Source organism: Oncorhynchus masou, chromosome 12 (genome assembly GCF_036934945.1).
Source record: "Oncorhynchus masou masou isolate Uvic2021 chromosome 12, UVic_Omas_1.1, whole genome shotgun sequence".
NCBI lineage: Eukaryota > Metazoa > Chordata > Actinopteri > Salmoniformes > Salmonidae > Oncorhynchus > Oncorhynchus masou.
The window spans coordinates 90,870,893-90,893,392 of NC_088223.1; the positions used below are offsets into that span (position 1 = coordinate 90,870,893).

Genomic DNA, 22,500 nt, shown 5'->3' on the forward strand with positions numbered 1-22,500 from the left:
TTTTCCTAGAGCTAGGGCAGTAACTGGTTAATCTAAACAAGAGATAATGATCTAAAGGCTTTTCCTAGAGCTAGGGCAGTAACTGATTAATCTAAACAAGAGATAATGATCCTAAAGGCTTTTCTAGAGCTAGGGCAGTAACGGATTAATCTAAACAAGAGATAATGATCGTAAAGGCTTTTCCTAGAGCTAGGGCAGTAACTGGTTAATCTAAACAAGAGATAATGATCGTAAAGGCTTTTCCTAGAGCTAGGGCAGTAACTGGTCAATCTAAACAAGAGATAATGATCCTAAAGGCTTTTCCTAGAGCTAGGGCAGTAACTGGTTAATCTGAGCATTAACCTACCTACCTACCTACCTCCAGTACCTACCTACCTCCAGTACCTACCTACCTCCAGTACCTTCCTACCCACCTACCTGCCTCCAGTACCTACCTACCTACCTACCTGCCTCCAGTACCTACCTGCCTACCTGCCTACCTACCTGCCTGCCTGCCTGCCTGCCTACCTACCTACCTACCTACCTCCAGTACCTACCTACCTACCTGCCTACCTACCTACCTACCTACCTACCTACCTACTACCTACAGTAACCACCTACCTACCTACCTGCCTGCCCACCTACCTACCTGCCTACCTACCTACCTACCTACCTACAGTACCTACCTACAGTACCTACCTACAGTACCTACCACAAACCTACCTACCTACCTACCTACCTACCTACCTACCTACCTACCTACCTACCTACCTACCTACCTACCTACCTACCTACCTACCTACCTACAGTACCTACCTACCTGCAGTACCTACCTTCCTACCTACCTACAGTACCTACCTACAGTACCTACCTACCTACCTACCTACCTACCTACCTACCTACCTACCTACCTACCTACCTACCTGACTAACTAACTAATTAACTAACCAACCTGCTGCCTGTTGAAGCCTGTGTCCTGGTCCTGACTGAGGAACTCCTCCATGGACACCAAGCGTGGGTCGGCCTCTCCATGGAGTAGTCTGGTTCTGACTCCAGGGGAGAGGGGGCTCTGGGGGGCCGGGAGGCTGTGTGTCCAGGGGGTTGATGAGGTCCCCAGCGGGGTGGCACAAGGGTCTTGGGCGGGGTGGGGTAGGGCTCAGGGCTGAAAGGTTGACACGGGAGTCGTCCTCCACAGGGAGAAAGTCTGTGATGGACATGACAGGACGGAGAACTCTGGGGCGGTCTGTGTCTGCTCTGCTCTGCTCCGTGGCCGCTGCTGGGCCTAGATGTGGGCTCTGGTTGGAGGACAAGGATATACAGTATTACATACGCTTAGTCAACATAGTTACAGTGATGTAGACTAGATAAGCGACAGGTGAGTTCTAGAGTTCTAGATGAGTGTTCTAGAGCAGGTGAGTTCGATATGAGAGTTCTAGAGCAGGGGAGTTCTAGATGACACTTCTGGAGCAGGTGAGTTTAAGAGTTCTAGATGAGAGTTCTAGAGCAGGTGAGTTAGAGAATTTTAGAGCAGGTGAGTTTTAAAGTTCTAGATTAGAGTTCTAGAGCAGGTGAGTTTTAGAGTTCTAGATGAGCATTCTAGAGGAGGTTAGTTCTAGATGAGTGTTCTAGAGCAGGTGAGTTCGATATGAGAGTTCTAGATCAGGGAGTTCTAGATGACACTAGAGCAGGAGTTTCAGAATTCCTAGATGAAGAGTTCTAGAGCAGGTGAGTTTTAGAGTTCTATATGACATTTCTAGATGAGAGTTCTAAATACGAGTTCTAGAGCAGGTGTTTAAGCAGTGTTGTACATACCGTTGTGTTGATGTGAGAAGCTGATGGTAGCATGGGCCGGATAGGCTGACGGTACTGATGGTAACTTGGCCTGATAGTTTAGTGTTACTGGAGATGACATAGCCTCAAGCACTGCCAAGGCAGCCCAAGGGGGGGACAGGAGATTTTGCTAAGGGGTTAGCCCAGACCTCCGCGTACGCAGGCAGGGTGTGGGAGCAGGCTCTGTGTGGAGGGCTCCGTTAGGGCCCATGGCGTGGCGACGTCTAGTGGCGGCGAGGCAGTGGCGTAGGGCAGTGTGGACACTTTGGCAGCTGAGTTCCCGTAAGATGGGGATTGGGGCTGGACGGGTGGTGACGAAGACAGGTAGGGGGGGCGACTGGTGGACAGGAGTTGACTGATGCAATGGGGGTGACTGGTAGGAGGGGGACTGGTGGACAGGAGTTGACTGATGCAATGGGGGGACTGGTAGGAGGGCGACTGGTGGACAGGAGTTGACTGATGCAATGGGGGGACTGGTAGGAGGGGACTGGTGGACAGGAGTTGACTGATGCAATGGGGGGGACTGGTAGAGGGGGACTGGTGGATAAGGGTTGACTGACAAACAGGGGTTGACTGACGAACGGGGGTGACTGGTAGGGTGGCGACTGGTGGACAGGAGTTGACTGATGCAATGGGGGTGACTGGTAGGGTGGTGACTGGTGGACAGGGGTTGACCCCAATGACGAACGGGGGTGACTGGTAGGGTGGTGACTGGTGGACAGGGGTTGACAGACGACGGGGGTGACTGGTAGGGTGGTGACTGGTGGACAGGGGTTGACTGACGAACGGGGGTTGACGAGGAGCAGGAGGCGGCCGACGCCTGGCCGGTCATGATGTTGGACAACTTGGCGGGCACGTTGACTGGCACAGAGTCGATGGACTCCCCATGGGCAGACATGGTGCGCACAGTGAGCTCGTGGGCTGCCATCAGGGACTGGATCTGAGACGGGCCCATCAGGGCACTGCCCGCCGTTGGGGATGACACCTCCAACACCTATAGGGTATTGCAGGAGAGGAGAGGGGGTCAACAGCACAGACACACACTATCCTCCTCACACCTCTGAGACAAACAATAGAAGAGTCAGCAGGGTGGGACAAGACATCACTGCAGTCGAAGCTGAATCACCGACAAATACTGTGGAACACAAACACACACCACTGTCTTGAGAAAGAGAGCAATACAGAACCTCTCCTAAAACACTGGCCTGACAGACACACTCAATGGGCCTTTAGAGCCCAGAACCTCTCCTAAAACACTGGCCTGACAGACACACTCAATGGGCCTTTAGAGCCCAGAACCTCTCCTAAAACATTGGCCTGACAGACACACTCAATGGGCCTTTAGAGCCCAGAACCTCTCCTAAAACACTGGCCTGACAGACACACTCAATGGGCCTTTAGAGCCCAGAACCTCTCCTAAAACATTGGCCTGACAGACACACTCAATGGGCCTTTAGAGCCCAGAACCTCTCCTAAAACACTGGCCTGACAGACACACTCAATTCAAACAAATTTCCCCTCCCATCATAATTTCATCGTCTTTACATCCAAAACCTAAAACACTCTGCTCTGTGTCCAGTGAAGAAACACAATTACTACAGTTCTCGCCTTTCTCTTGTCAGCGTAGATTGTGTATCCGGTACCCGGACCCCATTGGAGGTCCCAGCAGCATCGATGGTGACAGGTAGCCAGCTGATGAGGGCGATTCCTGGGGAGGGCCCTTATCAGCTGCACGCCCAGAGGAGCGTCTGGGGGGCCTGGGAGACGAGGGATTAAACATCAAACCACGAGCAAATTTCAGCTCATAAACAGCCCCCTGACTACATTCCTCTTCTCTAATCAGGGACTGTTTTAAAGACCGAGGACACCAGTTGAGTGGAATCTCTGTCAAATCACTGACATGAATCAAACTAGCTTTCCTGTAGAAACATAAAACCAGCAGTTCCTCAGCCCTCCTTCCTTGTACTTGAGTATCTCTGATCTTCAGTATCTCTCACCGTCTCGCAACACGTACCTGCGGCCACGTGGTGAAGGTGGTGGTGGCGGTCTTGTGTTCCCGTCTCTCCTGGGGAATCTCCCAGGGGGTTTGGTGCGGCTGAGCCTCCACCTTGACTGTGTACTGAAGGCTGGGCGTGAGGTTACCGAGGCACAGTGAGTAGCTGCCAGCCTTCACCAGTTCCATCTCCTCCTCGTTCAAGGACACAACATGCACATAGTTACTGTTGCTCGGCAGCCAGGCCAGGCTGGCCGAGGTGGCGGTGACCCGGTCGACTCTGAGCTGGGTGGGCGCCACACACACGTCCCTGCCCACCAGTAATGAGCAACGGAGCTGGTCCGAGTTGCACGCGCTCCGTCAGGCTCTGCACAGACACCCGGTAGGCCTTGAGGGTGACGTCTAGTCTCTCTAGGACAGCTTTAGTCTGGGAGCCGAAGGGCACGTTGAGCTTCAGCTCCTGGTCCACGTATACATTGTAGCTCCACACGTTGCCCCAGCCCGCTGGCACCAGCGGGGTCCGTCCCAGCTGATGATGATGCTCTTGGCCAGCTGCTTGATGAGGGTGAGCTTGCGCGGGTAAGGCACAGTGCCCACCCCCCACCCTCTAGGTCCAGATCCATCCAGGCCGTTGGTGAGGGGGGCTGGGAGGGATGGATCCGAGGGGGAACTGCTCCCCTGAGGGGACAGAGGCTGCTGGCGTAGGTCTGTCCTCTCAGAGGTACCTGGGCCCCCAAGGCAGAGGTGGTGCTGGTGACTGGCGCTGTGCAGGCTGCTGTCAGCAGGGAGTTGTGGGATATATCCGTGCCCTCTGGAACGTGGGAGCTTATCATGTCGTCGTCTGAGACACGCTCACAAAGTTGGAGGGGACCAGCCCCTCTTCGCCCGTCCATCAGCTCTCCTGAAGAGGGACAGAGAGGGGACTTCCGTTTGGTGTTTTGTTTGAGGCACTAAAAACTTTAACAGTGTTAAAAAAAACTAAAAACTTTTGGTGTTAATATGTAAAATTGTAACTTTCAGTGTTAACATTTCAACATTAAAAAAATCTAAATTTGAGTGTTAACATGTCAAATTGTAACTTTCAGTGCTAACATTTCAACATTAAAAAAATCTAAATTTTGGTGTTAACATGTCAAATTGTAACTTTCAGTGCTAACATTTCAACATAAAAAAAATCTAAATATCAGTGTTAACATTTCAGTGTACATTTTTTTTTACTTTCAGTGTTAAAACGTAAGGTTTTGGAGAAGCCCCACCTTCATAGAAGCCATCGTCATCCATACCGCCATAAACATAGATGTACTCCCCAGCGGTGAGAGGCAGCTCCACCTCTGGGTTATCATTGGGACCATCATAAGGGTTATAGCTGGAGAAAAATAAAGCCATGTTATCAACGCTAAAGTATTAGAAACACAACTCATCTCCTTGTTATTGTTAACTGTTGTATACCCAGATTCTTTGTGAAAAACAAGAAGAAAAAAAACATACCGGTTCTTTAATTCTTTCTACTAATGAACGCCACTAAATCAAGCATCTAAACAATAACTAGGATCAACAACAGAGTGAAGTCACATGGCAGATTTGGCCGAAGCTGTGTCCGCCTGTCCTTACCTGTATCTGGCAATGAACACCTGTAGCTGGGAGGCTCCCCTGAGAGCTGTGTAAGGCGCTGGGGATACATCGATGTCCAGCTCCTCCACTTCACTGGCAGTGTCAACCTGACAACATGACAGTCAACAATGAGGCACTGGAAACATGTTGCACTCTGTGATGGTTTGTGGGTAAGAGCTTGACGCCGGCAATTTAAATTCCTGCAGGGTTTTGTCCAGGAAAATAATACATATTCATGAAGAAAAAAAATGTACAGCACTCACTGGAATGTAAAGTGTCTTTGGATAAAAGCGCTTGCTAAATGGTATATACTTCGTATTGGAACTTTGATCTGTTATCAGGTCAAACCTCCCCACCCCCTGGCTGTCATCAGGTCAAACCTTCCCGCCCCCTGGCTGTCATCAGGTCAAACCTCCCCACCCCTGGCTGTCATCAGGTCAAACCTTCCCACCCCTGGCTGTCATCAGGTCAAACCTTCCCACCCCTGGCTGTCATCAGGTCAAACCTTCCCACCCCCTGGCTGTCATCAGGTCAAACCTTCCCACCCCCTAGCTGTCATCAGGTCAAACCTTCCCACCCCCTGGCTGTCATCCCAGGTCAAACCTTCCCACCCCTGGCTGTCATCAGGTCAAACCTCCCCGCCCCCCTGGCTGTCATCAGGTCAAACCTCCCCCTGGCTGTCATCAGGTCAAAACTCCCCGCCCCCTGGCTGTCATCAGGTCAAAACTCCCCGCCCCCTGGCTGTCATCAGGTCAAAACTCCCCGCCCCTGGCTGTCATCAGGTCAAACCTCCCCACCCCCTGGCTGTCATCAGGTCAAAACTCCCCGCCCCTGGCTGTCATCAGGTCAAACCTTCCCACCCCCTGGCTGTCATCAGGTCAAACCTTCCCACCCCCTGGCTGTCATCAGGTCAAACCTTCCCAACCCCTGGCTGTCATCAGGTCAAACCTTCCCCCCCTGGCTGTCATCAGGTTGGCTGTCATCAGGTCAAACCTTCCCACCCCCTGGCCCAGGTTGGCTGTCATCAGGTCAAACCTTCCCACCCCTGGCTGTCATCAGGTTGGCTGTCATCAGGTCAAACCTTCTCACCCCCTGGCTGTCATCAGGTCAAACCTCCCCACCCCTGGCTGTCATCAGGTCAAACCTCCCCGCCCCCTGGCTGTCATTAGGTCAAACCTCCGCCCCTGGCTGTCATCAGGTCGAACCTCCCCACCCCCTGGCTGTCATCAGGTCGAACCTCCCCACCCCCTGGCTGTCATCAGGTCAAACCTCCCCGCCCCCTGGCTGTCATCAGGTCAAACCTTCCCACCCCCTGGCTGTCATCAGGTCAAACCTCCCCACCCCTGGCTGTCATCAGGTCAAACCTCCCCGCCCCTGGCTGTCATCAGGTCAAACCTCCCCACCCCCTGGCTGTCATCAGGTCAAACCCCCCCTCCCCCTGGCTGGATCAATGCCTCCTGAATAGCAGAAAGCCACACACATTATTATTATTCTATCTACTTTAAATAAAAACTTTTTACGTTTTTCTGTCGTCGACTTCCTCCCTCCACATCAGAGATTCTGCAAAGAGATGTATGTATAACGTGGGCAGCTGGGCACAATGCACAGTGGATTGGGACAGTGGCCACTAACAAGCTGCTTAAACAGTAGCTTCTCTCAAAATACTCCCAGCATCAGCTTCATGACGACCGCCTTTGTTTTCCTCTGGCTAATACTGCAGGCCGACACAAACACACAACACCCTATTCCCTACAGGCTACAGTGCTTCCCTATATAGTGCAAAACGTGTTGACCAGGGCAGATACGGTTCCAATAGACACACTGATATAAATGCTGAGTGTGTTTGTTCGTCGTCTGGTCTTATGACTAGTTACAGGGTATGAATGATACACTACCGGTAAACAATGAGAAAACAGACATTGTATTTGTAGCTCCCCGTCTGGGAAAAAAACTTTTCAGGATAATCACACACAACTACTACAACCTTTTATAATCCAAAACAGAATCCACAGCACTGGGATTATCTCACTAAATATGAGATTTAGAGAGCCAGCTGTTGTTGGTAGTGTCTGGCTGGATGACTGGATGGATGGATGAGAGGGAGGATTGACACTCACTACAGAGACTGGATGAGAGGGAGGATAGACACTCACTCTAAGTGCTGCATTTGTCTTTGGTCAATATTCTACACTACAATGCAATGTGAGAGAGACAGAAAAAAAAATGTATGCACAAAGCTGGAAACTGAATTAGAGAAGACCGAGACCAGCCAACCTCAACAAGGTCCTATTCTGTTATCTCCAACACTGATAGAAGACAGACCTCCAACCTCAACAAGGTCCTATTCTGTTATCTCCAACACTGATAGAAGACAGACCTCCAACCTCAACAAGGTCCTATTCTGTTATCTCCAACACTGATAGAAGACAGACCTCCAACCTCAACAAGGTCCTATTCTGTTATCTCCAACACTGATAGAAGACAGACCTCCAACCTCAACAAGGTCCTATTCTGTTATCTCCAACACTGATAGAAGACAGACCTCCAACCTCAACAAGGTCTTATTCTGTTATCTCCAACACTGATAGAAGACAGGTCCTTTTCTGACCCCCACCCCCAACCTCAACAAGGTCCTATTCTGTTATCTCCAACACTGATAGAAGACAGACCCCCAACCTCAACAAGGTGTTACATCTGCTCCTGCCACGCCCTCTACTGCTCATCCTGTGTCTCCTTGACCTGCCGCCACTCCCCCTGTACTCTCTCACTCTCCCCTCTCTGTGTGATTGTGTGGACAGAGACAGGTGTGCCGGAGTCAGCAGGTCCCCACCAGCTGCAATCTGTTCCATAATCAAGACCTCCACAAATACTCAGTCCTGCCACTTTCACACTGCCAGATCGTAATCTTTGCTCAGTCAGTCTACGTTTCTAGACGTTTGTTACTATTTAGATCCTGTTGTGCCTGTTTTCCTTGCCTGACACGGGTTTCCTCTCCGCTATAGTTCCGCCCGCTCTGACTCTGGTCCCTGTCTCCAGTCCCACGTCTCCTCATCCTGCTACTATGTCCTGGATTCCCCACTCTACTGCTCCCTTGGACTCCCCTCCGGACCTGCTCACCCTGTGCCAACCCCTCTCGCTCCAGCCTCAGCCTCCGGACCTGCTCACCCTGTCTCAACCCCTCTCGCTCTAGCCTCAGCCTCCGGACCTGCTTACCCTGTCTCAACCCCTCTAGCTCCAGCCTCAGCCTCCGGACCTGCTCACCCTGTGCCTACCCCTCTCGCTCCAGCCTCAGCCTCCGGACCTGCTCACCCTGTCTCAACCCCTCTCGCTCTAGCCTCAGACTCCGGACCTGCTTACCCTGTCTCAACCCCTCTAGCTCCAGCCTCAGCCTCCGGACCTGCTCACCCTGTGCCTACCCCCCTCGCTCGCTCCAGCCTCAGCCTCTGGACCTGGTTACCCTGTCTCAACCCCTCTCACTCCAGCCTCAGCCTCCGGACCTGCTTACCCTGTCTCAACCCCTCTCGCTCCAGCCTCAGCCTCCGGACCTGCTTACCCTGTCTCAACCCCTCTCCCTCCAGCCTCAGACTCCGGACCTGCTTACCCTGTCCCAACCCCTCTCGCTCCAGCCTCAGCCTCCGGACCTGCTTACCCTGTCTCAACCCCTCTCCCTCCAGCCTCAGCCTCCGGACCTGCTTACCCTGTCTCAACCCCTCTCGCTCCAGCCTCAGCCTCCGGACCTGCTTACCCTGTCTCAACCCCTCTCGCTCCAGCCTCAGCCTCTGGACCTGCTTACCCTGTCTCAACCCCTCTCCCTCCAGCCTCAGCTTCCGGACCTGCTTACCCTGTGCCAACCCCTCTCGCTCCAGCCTCAGCTTCCGGACCTGCTTACCCTGTGCCAACCCCTCTCGCTCCAGCCTCAGCTTCCGCACCTGGTTTCCTGAAACCCGCCCGAGCTTCCCCTGGCCTGCACTCCATCTTCCCCCTCTTCCCCCTCTAACAAGTTCCAATTCTGTTATCTCCAACACTGATAGAAGACAGACCCCCCTCAACAAGGTCTTATTCTGTTATCTCCAACACTGCAATGTGCTGTATTTACCATTGCGTATTTAATCCCTAGCCAGTGTGCTAGTACAGCCAGTGTGCTAGTACAGCCAGTGTGCTAGTACAGCCAGTGTGCTAGTACAGCCAGTGCGCTAGTACAGCCAGTGTGCTAGTACAGCCAGTGCGCTAGTACAGCCAGTGCCCTAGTACAGCCAGTGTGCTAGTACAGCCAGTGCCCTAGTACAGCCAGTGCGCTAGTACAGCCAGTGCGCTAGTACAGCCAGTGCCCTAGTACAGCCAGTGTGCTAGTACAGCCAGTGTTCTAGTACAGCCAGTGTTCTAGTACAGCCAGTGTGCTAGTACAGCCAGTGCGCTAGTACAGCCAGTGTGCTAGTACAGCCAGTGTTCTAGTACAGCCAGTGCCCTAGTACAGCCAGTGCCCTAGTACAGCCAGTGTTCTAGTACAGCCAGTGCGCTAGTACAGCCAGTGCGCTAGTACAGCCAGTGTTCTAGTACAGCCAGTGCGCTAGTACAGCCAGTGTGCTAGTACAGCCAGTGCGCTAGTACAGCCAGTGCGCTAGTACAGCCAGTGCGCTAGTACAGCCAGTGCCCTAGTACAGCCAGTGCGCTAGTACAGCCAGTGTGCTAGTACAGCCAGTGCTCTAGTACAGCCAGTGCGCTAGTACAGCCAGTGCGCTAGTACAGCCAGTGCCCTAGTACAGTCAGTGCCCTAGTACAACCAGTGTGCTAGTACAGCCAGTGTTCTAGTACAGCCAGTGTTCTAGTACAGCCAGTGTTCTAGTACAGCCAGTGTTCTAGTACAGCCAGTGTTCTAGTACAGCCAGTGCCGTGTGAGAGAGAAAGAAAGGCTAATGACGTTTTTTTTAAATCTATGAAGTCTGACATGCAAATCCACAGGACTAATAATGGCATTTATTGGAGACAACCCATGATCTGGATGACTTGAGGAATATTTGAGTCCAATTGATTGAAAATAGCTTAGCAGTTATTCTCATGACAAAAAAAACAACATTTGTGCTAGTGTCGCAAATTATAGTACATGCTAATATTTTTGCTACTGTACCAGAGTTAAACTAAAACTAAAATGCTGAGTCAGTCTGAAATGCCCACAGTTATGCCCTTAGTAAGACTACTCCACCACCACACATGATTCCAGGTCATGATTTAAAGTTAAACGGGAAACTCTCCATTTGAAACAAATTGTGATTCTCCCTCGTGAGTAATGATTCTCCCTAGTGAGTAGTAATTCTCCCTAGTTATTCTCAAAGTGAGTAGTGATTCTCCCTAGTTATTCTCCAAAGTGAGTAGTGATTCTCCAAAGTGAGTAGTGATTCTCCAAAATGAGTAGTGATTCTCCCTAGTGAGTAGTGATTCTCCCTAGTGAGTAGTGATTCTCCTAGTTATTCTCCAAAGTGAGTAGTGATTCTCCAAAGTGAGTAGTGATTCTCCCTAGTGAGTAGTGATCCTCCCGAGTGAGTAGTGATCCTCCCGAGTGAGTAGTGATCCTCCCGAGTGAGTAGTGATTCTCCCTAGTGAGTAATGATTCTTCCCAGTGAGTAGTGATTCTCCCTAGTGAGTAGTGATTCTCCCTAGTGAGTAGTGATTCTCTCTAGTGATTCTCCCCAGTGAGTGGTGATTCTCCCTAGTGAGTAGTGATTCTCCCTAGTGAGTAGTGATTCTCCCTAGAGAGTAGTGATTCTCCCGAGAGAGTAGTGATTCTCCCGAGTGAGTAGTGATTCTCCCGAGTGAGTAGTGATTCTCCCGAGTGAGTAGTGATTCTCCCTAGTGAGTAGTGATTCTCCCTAGAGAGTAGTGATTCTCCCGAGAGAGTAGTGATTCTCCCGAGTGAGTAGTGATTCTCCCGAGAGAGTAGTGATTCTCCCGAGAGAGTAGTGATTCTCCCTAGTGAGTAGTGATTCTCCCGAGAGAGTAGTGATTCTCCCGAGAGAGTAGTGATTCTTCCTAATAAGTAGTGGTTCCCTCCAATGAGCAGTGATTCTCTCTAGTGATTCTCCCTAGTGAGTAATGATTCTTCCCAGTGAGTAATGATTCTTCTAGTGATTCTCCCTAGTGAGTAGTGATTCTCTCTAGTGATTCTCCCTGGTGAGTAGTGATTCTCCCTGGTGAGTAGTGATTCTCCCAGGTGAGTAGTGATTCTCCCTGGTGAGTAGTGATTCTCCCTGGTGAGTAGCGATTCTCCCTAGTGAGCAGCGATTCTCCCTAGTGAGCAGTGATTCTCCCTCGTGAGCAGCGATTCTCCCTCGTGAGCAGCGATTCTCCCTAGTGAGCAGCGATTCTCCCTAGTGAGCAGCGATTCTCCCTAGTGAGTAGCGATTCTCCCTAGTGAGTAGCGATTCTCCCTAGTGAGTAGCGATTCTCCCTAGTGAGTAGCGATTCTCCCTAGTGAGTAGTGATTCTCCCTAGTGAGTAGTGATTGAATGATATGAAACAGGGCTGGAGCTCTCACCTCATGTGGCGTGGGGCTGGTCCTGCGTGGGCTGTGGTGGGACTCGGCTGACTTGGGGAGAGGTGGGTGGTATCAGAGGCAGACTTGGGGGTGCTGGAGGACTTGGTCAGGCTGATGTTGGGCAGCTCACGGTGCTTTACGGTGGGGAGCGTGTGAGACCCGCAGCGTGAGGGGTGGCCCCCATCCGTAGAGTTGCTGCCACATCTAGGAGTAAGAAGACACTTCAAAAGCAATCATATACCACTTCTTTTTTTTCATGTTTATTAGGTAGGACAGTGAGAGAGTGAGAGGAAAGATAGAGCGTGGGTTGGATCGGAACCCATGTGAGCAGCAGCACGTGTTCTGGAGGCAGTGTCCTAGACAGCTGGCCACCCCAGGCCACACACATCTAACCCCAACTCTCCTGCTTGTAGTTAGCTAGGTGGTTGGCAAGTGGTTGGTGTGCAGGCTGCTAGATGGATATATGGATGGATATATAGATGGTTATATATGGATATATCTATGGATCGATGGATGGATATATGGATATATGGATATATGGATGGATATATGGATATATGGATATATGGATGGATATATGGATGGATATATGGATGGATATATGGATATATGGATACATGGATATATGGATGGATATATGGATGGATATATGGATGGATATATGGATGGATATATGGATGGATATATGGATATATGGATGGATATATGGATACATGGATATATGGATACATGGATATATGGATGGATATATGGATGGATATATGGATGGATATATGGATGGATATATGGATATATGGATACATGGATATATGGATGGAAATATGGATGATATATGGATATATGGATGGATATATGGATGGATATATGGATGGATATATGGATGGATATATGGATGGATATATGGATATATGGATGGATATATGGATGGATATATGGATGGATATATGGATATATGGATGGATATATGGATGGATATATGGATGGATATATGGATGGATATATGGATGGATATATGGATGGATATATGGATATATGGATGGATATATGGATATGGATGGATATATGGATGGATATATGGATATATGGATGGATATATGGATGGATATATGGATATACGGATGGATATATGGATGGATATATGGATATATGGATGGATATATGGATGGATATATGGATGGATATATGGATGGATATATGGATGGATATATGGATATATGGATATATGGATGGATATGGATGGATATATGGATGGATATATGGATGGATATATGGATGGATATATGGATACATGGATATATGGATGGATATATGGATGGATATATGGATATATGGATGGATATATGGATATATGGATGGATATATGGATATATGGATGGATATACGGATGGATATATGGATGGATATATGGATATATGGATGGATATATGGATGGATATATGGATGGATATATGGATATATGGATGGATATATGGATGGATATATGGATGGATATACGGATGGATATACGGATGGATATACGGATGGATACATGGATATATGGATATATGGATGGATATATGGATATATGGATGGATATATGGATATATGGATGGATATATGGATATATGGATGGATATATGGATATATGGATGGATATATGGATATATGGATGGATATATGGATGGATATATGGATGGATATATGGATATATGGATATATGGATGGATATATGGATGGATATATGGATATATGGATGGATATATGGATATATGGATGGATATATGGATATATGGATGGATATATGGATATATGGATGGATATATGGATATATGGATGGATATATGGATATGGATGGATAGATATATGGATATATGGATGGATATATGGATGGATATATGGATATATGGATACATGGATATATGGATGGATAAATGGATGGATATATGGATATATGGATGGATAAATGGATGGATAAATGGATGGATAGAGTAGGGACTTTAAGGGATACTTTAAGGCCAGCTGTGGCCAGGTTTACAAAATATCATGTTCTCATACGGGTCTGTATCAAAGGGAATTTATCAAGTGGAATCTCTTTCAAACTCATTCACGGCAAAGGTAATACATTTCTACTATCTACATGGAGATCCACAGCTGGAACAAACACTTTACTTCAGCTATCTTCAGTGTAAAATGCATCTTGGTATAAACTATGGGTCAACTGTGTCTGAGGGAGATTCGGTAGTAGTATTTGAAAAGGAGGCCGAGGGGGCATACGAAGGCCATATGAAAATATACATTTATTGGGATGGGAAGTGTATATCATGAGGGGAATAATAGTGAGTATGAGGAACGTATTAGTCTCATTACGGTAATATGATATGGTTGTCATAGTTGTGGTGATATCATGGGAATAACAGTTGCCCAATGGTGTGCAATAGTGTCATTACGGTAATTTGAGATGGTTATAATAGTTATGGTGATATCATGGGAATAACAGTTGCCCAATGGTGTGCAATAGTGTCATTACGGTAATTTGAGATGGTTATAATAGTTATGGTGATATCATGGGAATAACAGTTGCCCAATGGTGTGCAATAGTGTCATTACGGTAATTTGAGATGGTTATAATAGTTGTGGTGATATCATTGGAACAACAGTTTCCCAATGGTGTGCAATAGTGTGATGACGGTAATAATGGTCGCTATGGTTACCTCCGGTGAGGCCCACCCCGTTGGTCAGATGGCAGAGAGGGGGGTTAGTGAGGATGGTGGAGCCAGACAGGTCCAGTTTGCCAGCCTGTAGTCTGAAGGTCTCCAGCTCATGGCTGAGCAGGCTGAACTGTTCACTCTGGCTGTGACACTTATCCTCCAACTCCCGCACCTTAGACTGAAGAGCACAGAGACAAAAAATGTTTTTATAAGTACAGGTTTATATCGTTCCTTTCCATTTAATTTCTAAACCTTTGAAATCATATATTTTTTTTTACATTAACTTACATTAAATGACCTAAATTATCATGCAGTGCGTTAGAGCAGCAAGCTATAGCTCAGTGATGAAAGACGAGTGTCGGGCACCAGATGCAACTGTAATGTTGCGGGTGGGGAGAGAGGGTGAAGGGTGGAGGGTGGAGGCTTGGTTTGGAGTGCTGAGCCTCGTGATGACAAACCATTATCTGTATTAGGCCCAGAGAATTGTACCTACTGAGGAGCGGCTTCTACGGACAAACTTTTAATGTCTTTGAACTTCATAGTCGGCTTAAAGTTGGACCAGAGGAGCTCGCTAGCTAACAGAGTGGCACCAGAATTAAAACGTACCTTACATTTTAGTAGTTGATACATCCAATGTGCCCTAACTAGCATTGAAAAAGTTTAACCATTCTTCGTTGATAAAACATCTCTCAATCTATCTATTGAATCACGCTTGAAACTTCAGTAGGGTACAGCTATGCTTCAGAGGGGGAGGGGCTACAGCTACGCTTCGAGGGGGAGGGGCTACGCTTCGGAGGGGGAGGGGCTACAGCTACACTTCAGAGGGGGAGGGGCTACAGCTACACTTCAGAGGGGGAGGGGCTACGCTTCGGAGGGGGAGGGGCTACAGCTACGCTTCAGAGGGGAGGGGCTACAGCTACGCTTCGGAGGGGGAGGGGCCACAGCTACGCTTCGAGGGGGAGGGGCTACGCTTCGAGGGGGAGGGGCTACGCTGAGGGGGGGCTACAGCTACGCTTCAGAGGGGGAGGGGCTACAGCTATGCTTCAGAGGGGAGGGGCTACAGCTATGCTTCAGAGGGGGAGGGGCTACAGCTACGCTTCAGAGGGGGAGAGGGGCTATGCCTCGAGGGGAGGGGCTACGCTTCGGGGGGGGAGGGGCTACACTTCGAGGGGGGAAGGACTGAAAGAAAATGCTTGAACGTAAAAAATGTTTATGAACCGGTTTCCATGCTTTTAAAATAACGGTTCTGAAACAGTATAGAACACTTTGTTCCAGCTCTGATTCTGCTTCTTGAAAATGTCTGTTATTTTCTGGAAACAGTTCCAACCCCTGATTATAAAATGCAAACATTCACTTACAATTACAATATTTTTTAAAATTAAAAGACAAAAAAGGTAGGAAAAGGAGGGTGGAGGGTGAGTAACAGGTTAACAGAAGTAGGTGTTGGTTTTATGGGTAAGGTGACAAACAGAATCTGAAGTGTAGCGAGTTGCATGTCCTCCAACACATGGTCGTGCAGCACTCACAGTCACTCTAGCAAAGCCATTACATAGCCACAGCTGAGTCAGAACACTCTACAGAATGAATACTCTACCGTGTTTACAGAATACTCTACCGTGTTTACAGAATGCTCTACCGTGTTTACAGAATGCTCTACCGTGTTTACAGAATGCTCTACCGTGTTTACAGAATGCTCTACCGTGTTTACAGAATGCTCTACAGGGTTTATAGAATGCTCTATAGGGTGTACAGAATGCTCTACAGGGTGTACAGAATGCTCTACCGTGTTTTTACAGGGTGTACAGAATGCTCTACCGTGTTTACAGAATGCTCTACAGGGTGTATAGAATGCTCTACCGTGTTTACAGAATGCTCTACCGTGTTTACAGAATGCTCTACAGGGTTTACAGAATGCTCTATAGGGTGTACAGAATGCTCTACAGGGTTTACAGAATGCTCTACCGTGTTTACAGAATGCTCTACCGTGTGTACAGAATGCTCTCAGGGTTTACAGAACCGTGTTTACAGAATGCTCTACCGGGTTTACAGAATGCTCTACCGTGTTTACAGAATGCTCTACCGTGTTTACAGAATGCTCTACAGGGTTTACAGAATGCTCTACAGGGTTTACAGAATGCTCTACAGGGTTTACAGAATGCTCTACCGTGTTTACAGAATGCTCTACCGTGTTTACAGAATGCTCTACCGTGTTTACAGAATGCTCTACAGGGTGTACAGAATGCTCTACCGTGTTTACAGAATGCTCTACCGTGTTTACAGAATGCTCTACCATGTTTACAGAATGCTCTACAGGGTGTATAGAATGCTCTACCGTGTTTACAGAATGCTCTACCGTGTTTACAGAATGCTCTACAGGGTTTACAGAATGCTCTACAGGGTTTACAGAATGCTCTCAGGGTTTACAGAATGTTGTACAGAATGCTCTACAGGGTTTACAGAATGCTCTACAGGGTTTACAGAATGCTCTACAGGGTGTACAGAATGCTCTACAGTTTACAGAATGCTCTGTACAGAATGCTCTACCGTGTTTACAGAATGCTCTATACAGAATGCTCTACAGGGTGTATAGAATGCTCTACAGGGTGTAGAATGCTCTACAGGGTTTACAGAATGCTCTACAGGGTGTATAGAATGCTCTACAGGGTTTATAGAATGCTCTACCGTGTTTACAGAATGCTCTACCGTGTTTACAGAATGCTCTACAGGGTGTATAGAATGCTCTACAGGGTGTATAGAATGCTCTACAGGGTGTATAGAATGCTCTACCATGTTTACAGAATGCTCTACCGTGTTTACAGAATGCTCTACCGTGTTTACAGAATGCTCTACAGGGTGTATAGAATGCTCTACCATGTTTACAGAATGCTCTACAGGGTGTACAGAATGCTCTACAGGGTTTATAGAATGCTCTACAGGGTGTATAGAATGCTCTACCATGTTTACAGAATGCTCTATAGGGTGTACAGAATGCTCTACAGGGTTTATAGAATGCTCTATAGTGGAATGCTCTACCATGTACAGAATGCTCTACCATGTTTACAGAATGCTCTACCGTGTTTACAGAATGCTCTACAGGGTGTATAGAATGCTCTACAGGGTGTATAGAATGCTCTACAGGGTGTATAGAATGCTCTACAGGGTGTATAGAATGCTCTACGGGGTTTACAGAATGCTCTACCGTGTTTACAGAACTCTCTACAGGGTGTACAGAACTCTCTACGGGGTTAGCGTCAGCCCCCAGTAAGTTTCTATAAGTGTCTGGTTTCACTTCTTGTTGTGGTGGGAGTTTCCTGGTACTGATGTGACAGGGGCCTGCAGCTACATGAAACACAGACACAAGCGAGCGCACTGACACACACACACACACACACACACACACACACACACACACACACACACACACACACACACACACACACACACACACACACACACACACACACACACACACAGCTTCCTGTCAAACCTCTCACCTACAACACCAAGCAAAGCGTGTACCAAATGACTGCTAGCATGAACCAAGTCAAATGGGGACAGACAGCAAGTAGATCCAACTGACTACACAGAATGTGAATAGAATTTCCCATTCTCTTGAGTCACTGTGCTGCTCACTGTAAAACAGATCAAGGTCCCAATAGAGAGACTGGGTTAAACTACTTTGAGATGAGAGAAAGACAATAGATATAGCGAGGAAAGGCGGAGAGATAGGAAGAGAGAGAGAAGAGACAGAGAACCCCCACTATATTAGGGTCAAAGTTCGACTGCCTAAGAAAGCAGGCTAACTCTATCTTAACACCCTGAGCTTAAATCCCAAGCCAATTCTCCTATGACCAAGGTTCCGTGCACTCAGCCCAGCGGGGTACTGGAGTCCATGCCATAGATACACTCTAATCTAGCAGCAGAGTCACCCGGCCCCGGGCTGTTTCACACATACAGTGCTCGCACGCACAGACATGCACACGCACACACACACACACACACACACACACACACACACACACACGCCGGAATCAGAGGGACTCTCTGTGTCCACACAAAGGGATTATTTAAAATGGACACAATTAACACTAGGCCTGTATGTAACTGATTGAAACACACAGCTGTGTAGGAAAAGGCACATAGTACAGTACAGTACAACACACTTACACACACACTAAACCTGTCTGGAGCCTGTCGCCTTACAGAGAGCACAAATCAGCATGCTCATGCTGTAGTCAAAGCCTGCTACAACATTATAGACCACCTCCACTGTAGCTAGAGAACATTAGAGGCCAACTTTGCCTTTCCATAAATACCTCACCAGAAACAACTACCATCAGGCTATCACCGGCGCTGACGTTTACATTTGTCCTTCATTGAAAAACTAATGAGCCACTAACTTGTTGCACGGACACCTTTGTCTATGGGTTTGTAGAGGTTGGGAAGGGGGTGGTTGAGGTTGGGAACGAGATGGGAACGGGGTGGTTGAGGTTGGGAAGGGGGTGGTTGAGGTTGGGAACGAGATGGGAACTGGGTGGTTGAGGTTGGGAAGGGGGTGGTTGAGGTTGGGAAGGGGATGGTTGAGGTTGGGAAGGGGGTGGTTGAGGTTGGGAAGGGGGTGGTTGAGGTTGGGAAGGGGGTGGTTGAGGTTGGGAAGGGGTGGTTGAGGTTGGGAACGGGGTGGTTGAGGTTGGGACGGGGTGGTTGAGGTTGGGAAGGGGGGTTGAGGTTGGGAAGGGGGTGATTGAGGTTGGGAAGGGGTGGTTGAGGTTGGGAAGGGGGTGGTTGAGGGGAATGGGGGTGGTTGAGGTTGGGAAGGGGGTGGTTGAGGTTGGGAAGGGGGTGGTTGAGGTTGGGAAGGGGGTGGTTGAGGTTGGGAAGGGGTGGTTGAGGTTGGGAAGGGGGTGGTTGGTTGGGAAGGGGGTGGTTGGGTTGGGAAGGGGGTGGTTGAGGTTGGGAACGGGGTGGTTGAGGTTGGGAAGGGGGTGGTTGAGGTTGGGAAGGGGTGGTTGAGGTTGGGAAGGGGGTGGTTGAGGTTGGGAAGGGGGTGGTTGAGGTTGGGAATGGGGGGTGGTTGAGGTTGGGAAGGGGTGGTTGAGGTTGGGAAGGGGGTGGTTGAGGTTGGGAAGGGTGGTTGAGGTTGGGAAGGGGGTGGTTGAGATGGGAAGGGGTGGTTGAGGTTGGGAAGGGGGTGGTTGAGGTTGGGAAGGGGATGGTTGAGGTTGGGAAGGGGGTGGTTGAGGTTGGGAACGAGATGGGAACTGGGTGGTTGAGGTTGGGAAGGGGGTGGTTGAGGTTGGGAAGGGGGTGGTTGAGGTTGGGAAGGGGGTGGTTGAGGTTGGGAAGGGGGTGGTTGAGGTTGGGAAGGGGTGGTTGAGGTTGGGAAGGGGGTGGTTGAGGTTGGGAACGGGGTGGTTGAGGTTGGGAAGGGGGTGGTTGAGGTTGGGAAGGGGTGATTGAGGTTGGGAAGGGGTGGTTGAGGTTGGGAAGGGGATGGTTGAGGTTGGGAAGGGGTGGTTGAGGTTGGGAACGAGATGGTGAACTGGGAAGGGGTGGTTGAGGTTGGGAAGGGGATGGTTGAGGTTGGGAAGGGGTGGTTGAGGTTGGGAAGGGGATGGGAAGGGGGTGGTTGAGGTTGGGAAGGGGTGGTTGAGGTTGGGGATGGGATGGGGGTGGTTGGGAAGGTTGGGAAGGGGGTGGTTGAGGTTGGGAAGGGGTGGTTGAGGTTGGGAAGGGGGTGGTTGAGGTTGGGAAGGGGATGGTTGAGGTTGGGAGGGGGTGGTTGAGGTTGGGAAGGGGATGGTTGAGGTTGGGAATGGGGTGGTTGAGGTTGGGAAGGGGATGGTTGAGGTTGGGAAGGGGGTGGTTGAGGTTGGGAAGGGGATGGTTGAGGTTGGGAAGGGGATGGTTGAGGTTGGGAACGAGGTGGTTGAGGTTGGATGGGAACTGGGTGGTTGAGGTTGGGAAGGGGTGGTTGAGGTTGGGGAAGGGGATGGGAAGGGGATGGTTGAGGTTGGGAAGGGGATGGTTGAGGTTGGGAACGAGGTGGTTGAGGTTGGGAACGAGATGGGAACTGGGTGGTTGAGGTTGGGAAGGGGGTGGTTGAGGTTGGGAAGGGGATGGTTGAGGTTGGGAAGGGGATGGTTGAGGTTGGGAAGGGGGTGGTTGAGGTTGGGAAGGGGGTGGTTGAGGTTGGGAACGAGATGGGAACTGGGTGGTTGAGGTTGGGAAGGGGGAAGTTGAGGTTGGGAAGGGGGTGGTTGAGGTTGTGAAGGGGGTGGTTGAGGTTGGGAAGGGGGTGGTTGAGGTTGGGAAGGGGGTGGTTGAGGTTGGGGAGGGGATGGTTGAGGTTGGGAAGGGGGTGGTTGAGGTTGGGAAGGGGATGGTTGAGGTTGGGAAGGGGATGGTTGAGGTTGGGAAGGGGATGGTTGGGAAGGGGGTGGTTGAGGTTGGGAAGGGGATGGTTGAGGTTGGGAAGGGGATGGTCGAGGGTTGGGAAGGGGTGGTTGAGGTTGGGAAGGGGATGGGAAGGGGATGGTTGAGGTTGGGAAGGGGATGGTTGGGTTGGGGAGGTGGTTGAGGTTGGGGAGATGGGAACTGGGTGGTTGAGGTTGGGAAGGGGTGGTTGAGGTTGGGAAGGGGATGGTTGAGGTTGGGAAGGGGATGGTTGAGGTTGGGAAGGGGATGGGAAGGGGATGGTTGAGGTTGGGAAGGGGATGGTTGAGGTTGGGAAGGGGATGGTTGAGGTTGGGAAGGGGAACTGGGTGGTTGAGGTTGGGAAGGGGGTGGTTGAGGTTTGGGAAGGGGATGGTTGAGGTTGGGAAGGGGTTGGTTGGGAAGGGGGTGGTTGAGGTTGGGAAGGGGGTGGTTGAGGTTGGGAATGGGAACTGGGTGGTTGAGGTTGGGAAGGGGGAAGTTGAGGTTGGGATGGTTGAGGTTGGGAAGGGGGTGGTTGAGGTTGGGAGGGGTGGGATGGTGGTTGAGGTTGGGAAGGGGGTGGTTGAGGTTGGGAAGGGGATGGTTGAGGATGGGAAGGGGATGGTTGAGGTTGGGAAGGGGATGGTTGAGGTTGGGAACGGGGGATGGTTGAGGTTGGGAAGGGGGGTGGTTGAGGTTGGGAAGGGGGTGGTTGAGGTTGGGAAGATGATGGATTGAGGTTGGGAAGGGGGTGGTTGAGGTTGGGTTGAGGTTGGGAAGATGGTTGAGGTTGGGATGGTTGAGGTTGGGAAGGGGATGGTTGAGGTTGGGAAGGGGTGGTCGAGGTTTGGGAACGGGATGGTTGAGGTTGGGAAGGGGTGGTTGAGGTTGGGAACGGGGTGGTTGAGGTTGGGAAGGGGGTGGGAACGGGATGGTTGAGGTTGGGAATGGGATGGGAACGGGATGGTTGAGGTTGGGAAGGGGGTGGTTGAGGTTGGGAACGAGATGGGAACGGGATGGTTGAGGTTGGGAACGAGATGGGAACGGGATGGTTGAGGTTGGGAAGGGGTAGTTGAGGTTGAAAACGGGGTAGTTGAGTTTGTGTGAGGTTGTTGCTGGTACCTGCATGGAGTCCAATGTAGTCTGGTTAGCAGGAAAAGAAAGAACACAAAGCAAAACAGAAAAAGCACTTTAAAAACAAACTCATGTTTGTGTAACGGTGAGTTGAGGAAAGAACACATGGTTAATTGGCTAAAATCACACTGCAATCAGAGTCCAGGTTCTCAGAGAGAAGGCTGCGTCTTTAAATGCCAGAGATAGATACAGTATCTATCATGTCTGTTTCTATGATCTCTCTAGCATGTCTCTCTCTGTCCTCCATACCAAACTTCTATCCTGTCTGTTTCTATGATCTCTCTAGCATGTCTCTCTCTGTCCTCCATACCAAACTTCTA

General features: G+C 49.6%; 1 pseudogene; it reads right to left on the reverse strand.

Moving 5' to 3' along the window:
* Positions 1 to 922: 922 nt before the first annotated feature.
* LOC135549427 (peripheral-type benzodiazepine receptor-associated protein 1-like) overlaps positions 923 to 22,500 on the reverse strand; it is a 39,519-nt pseudogene continuing 17,941 nt past the window's right edge.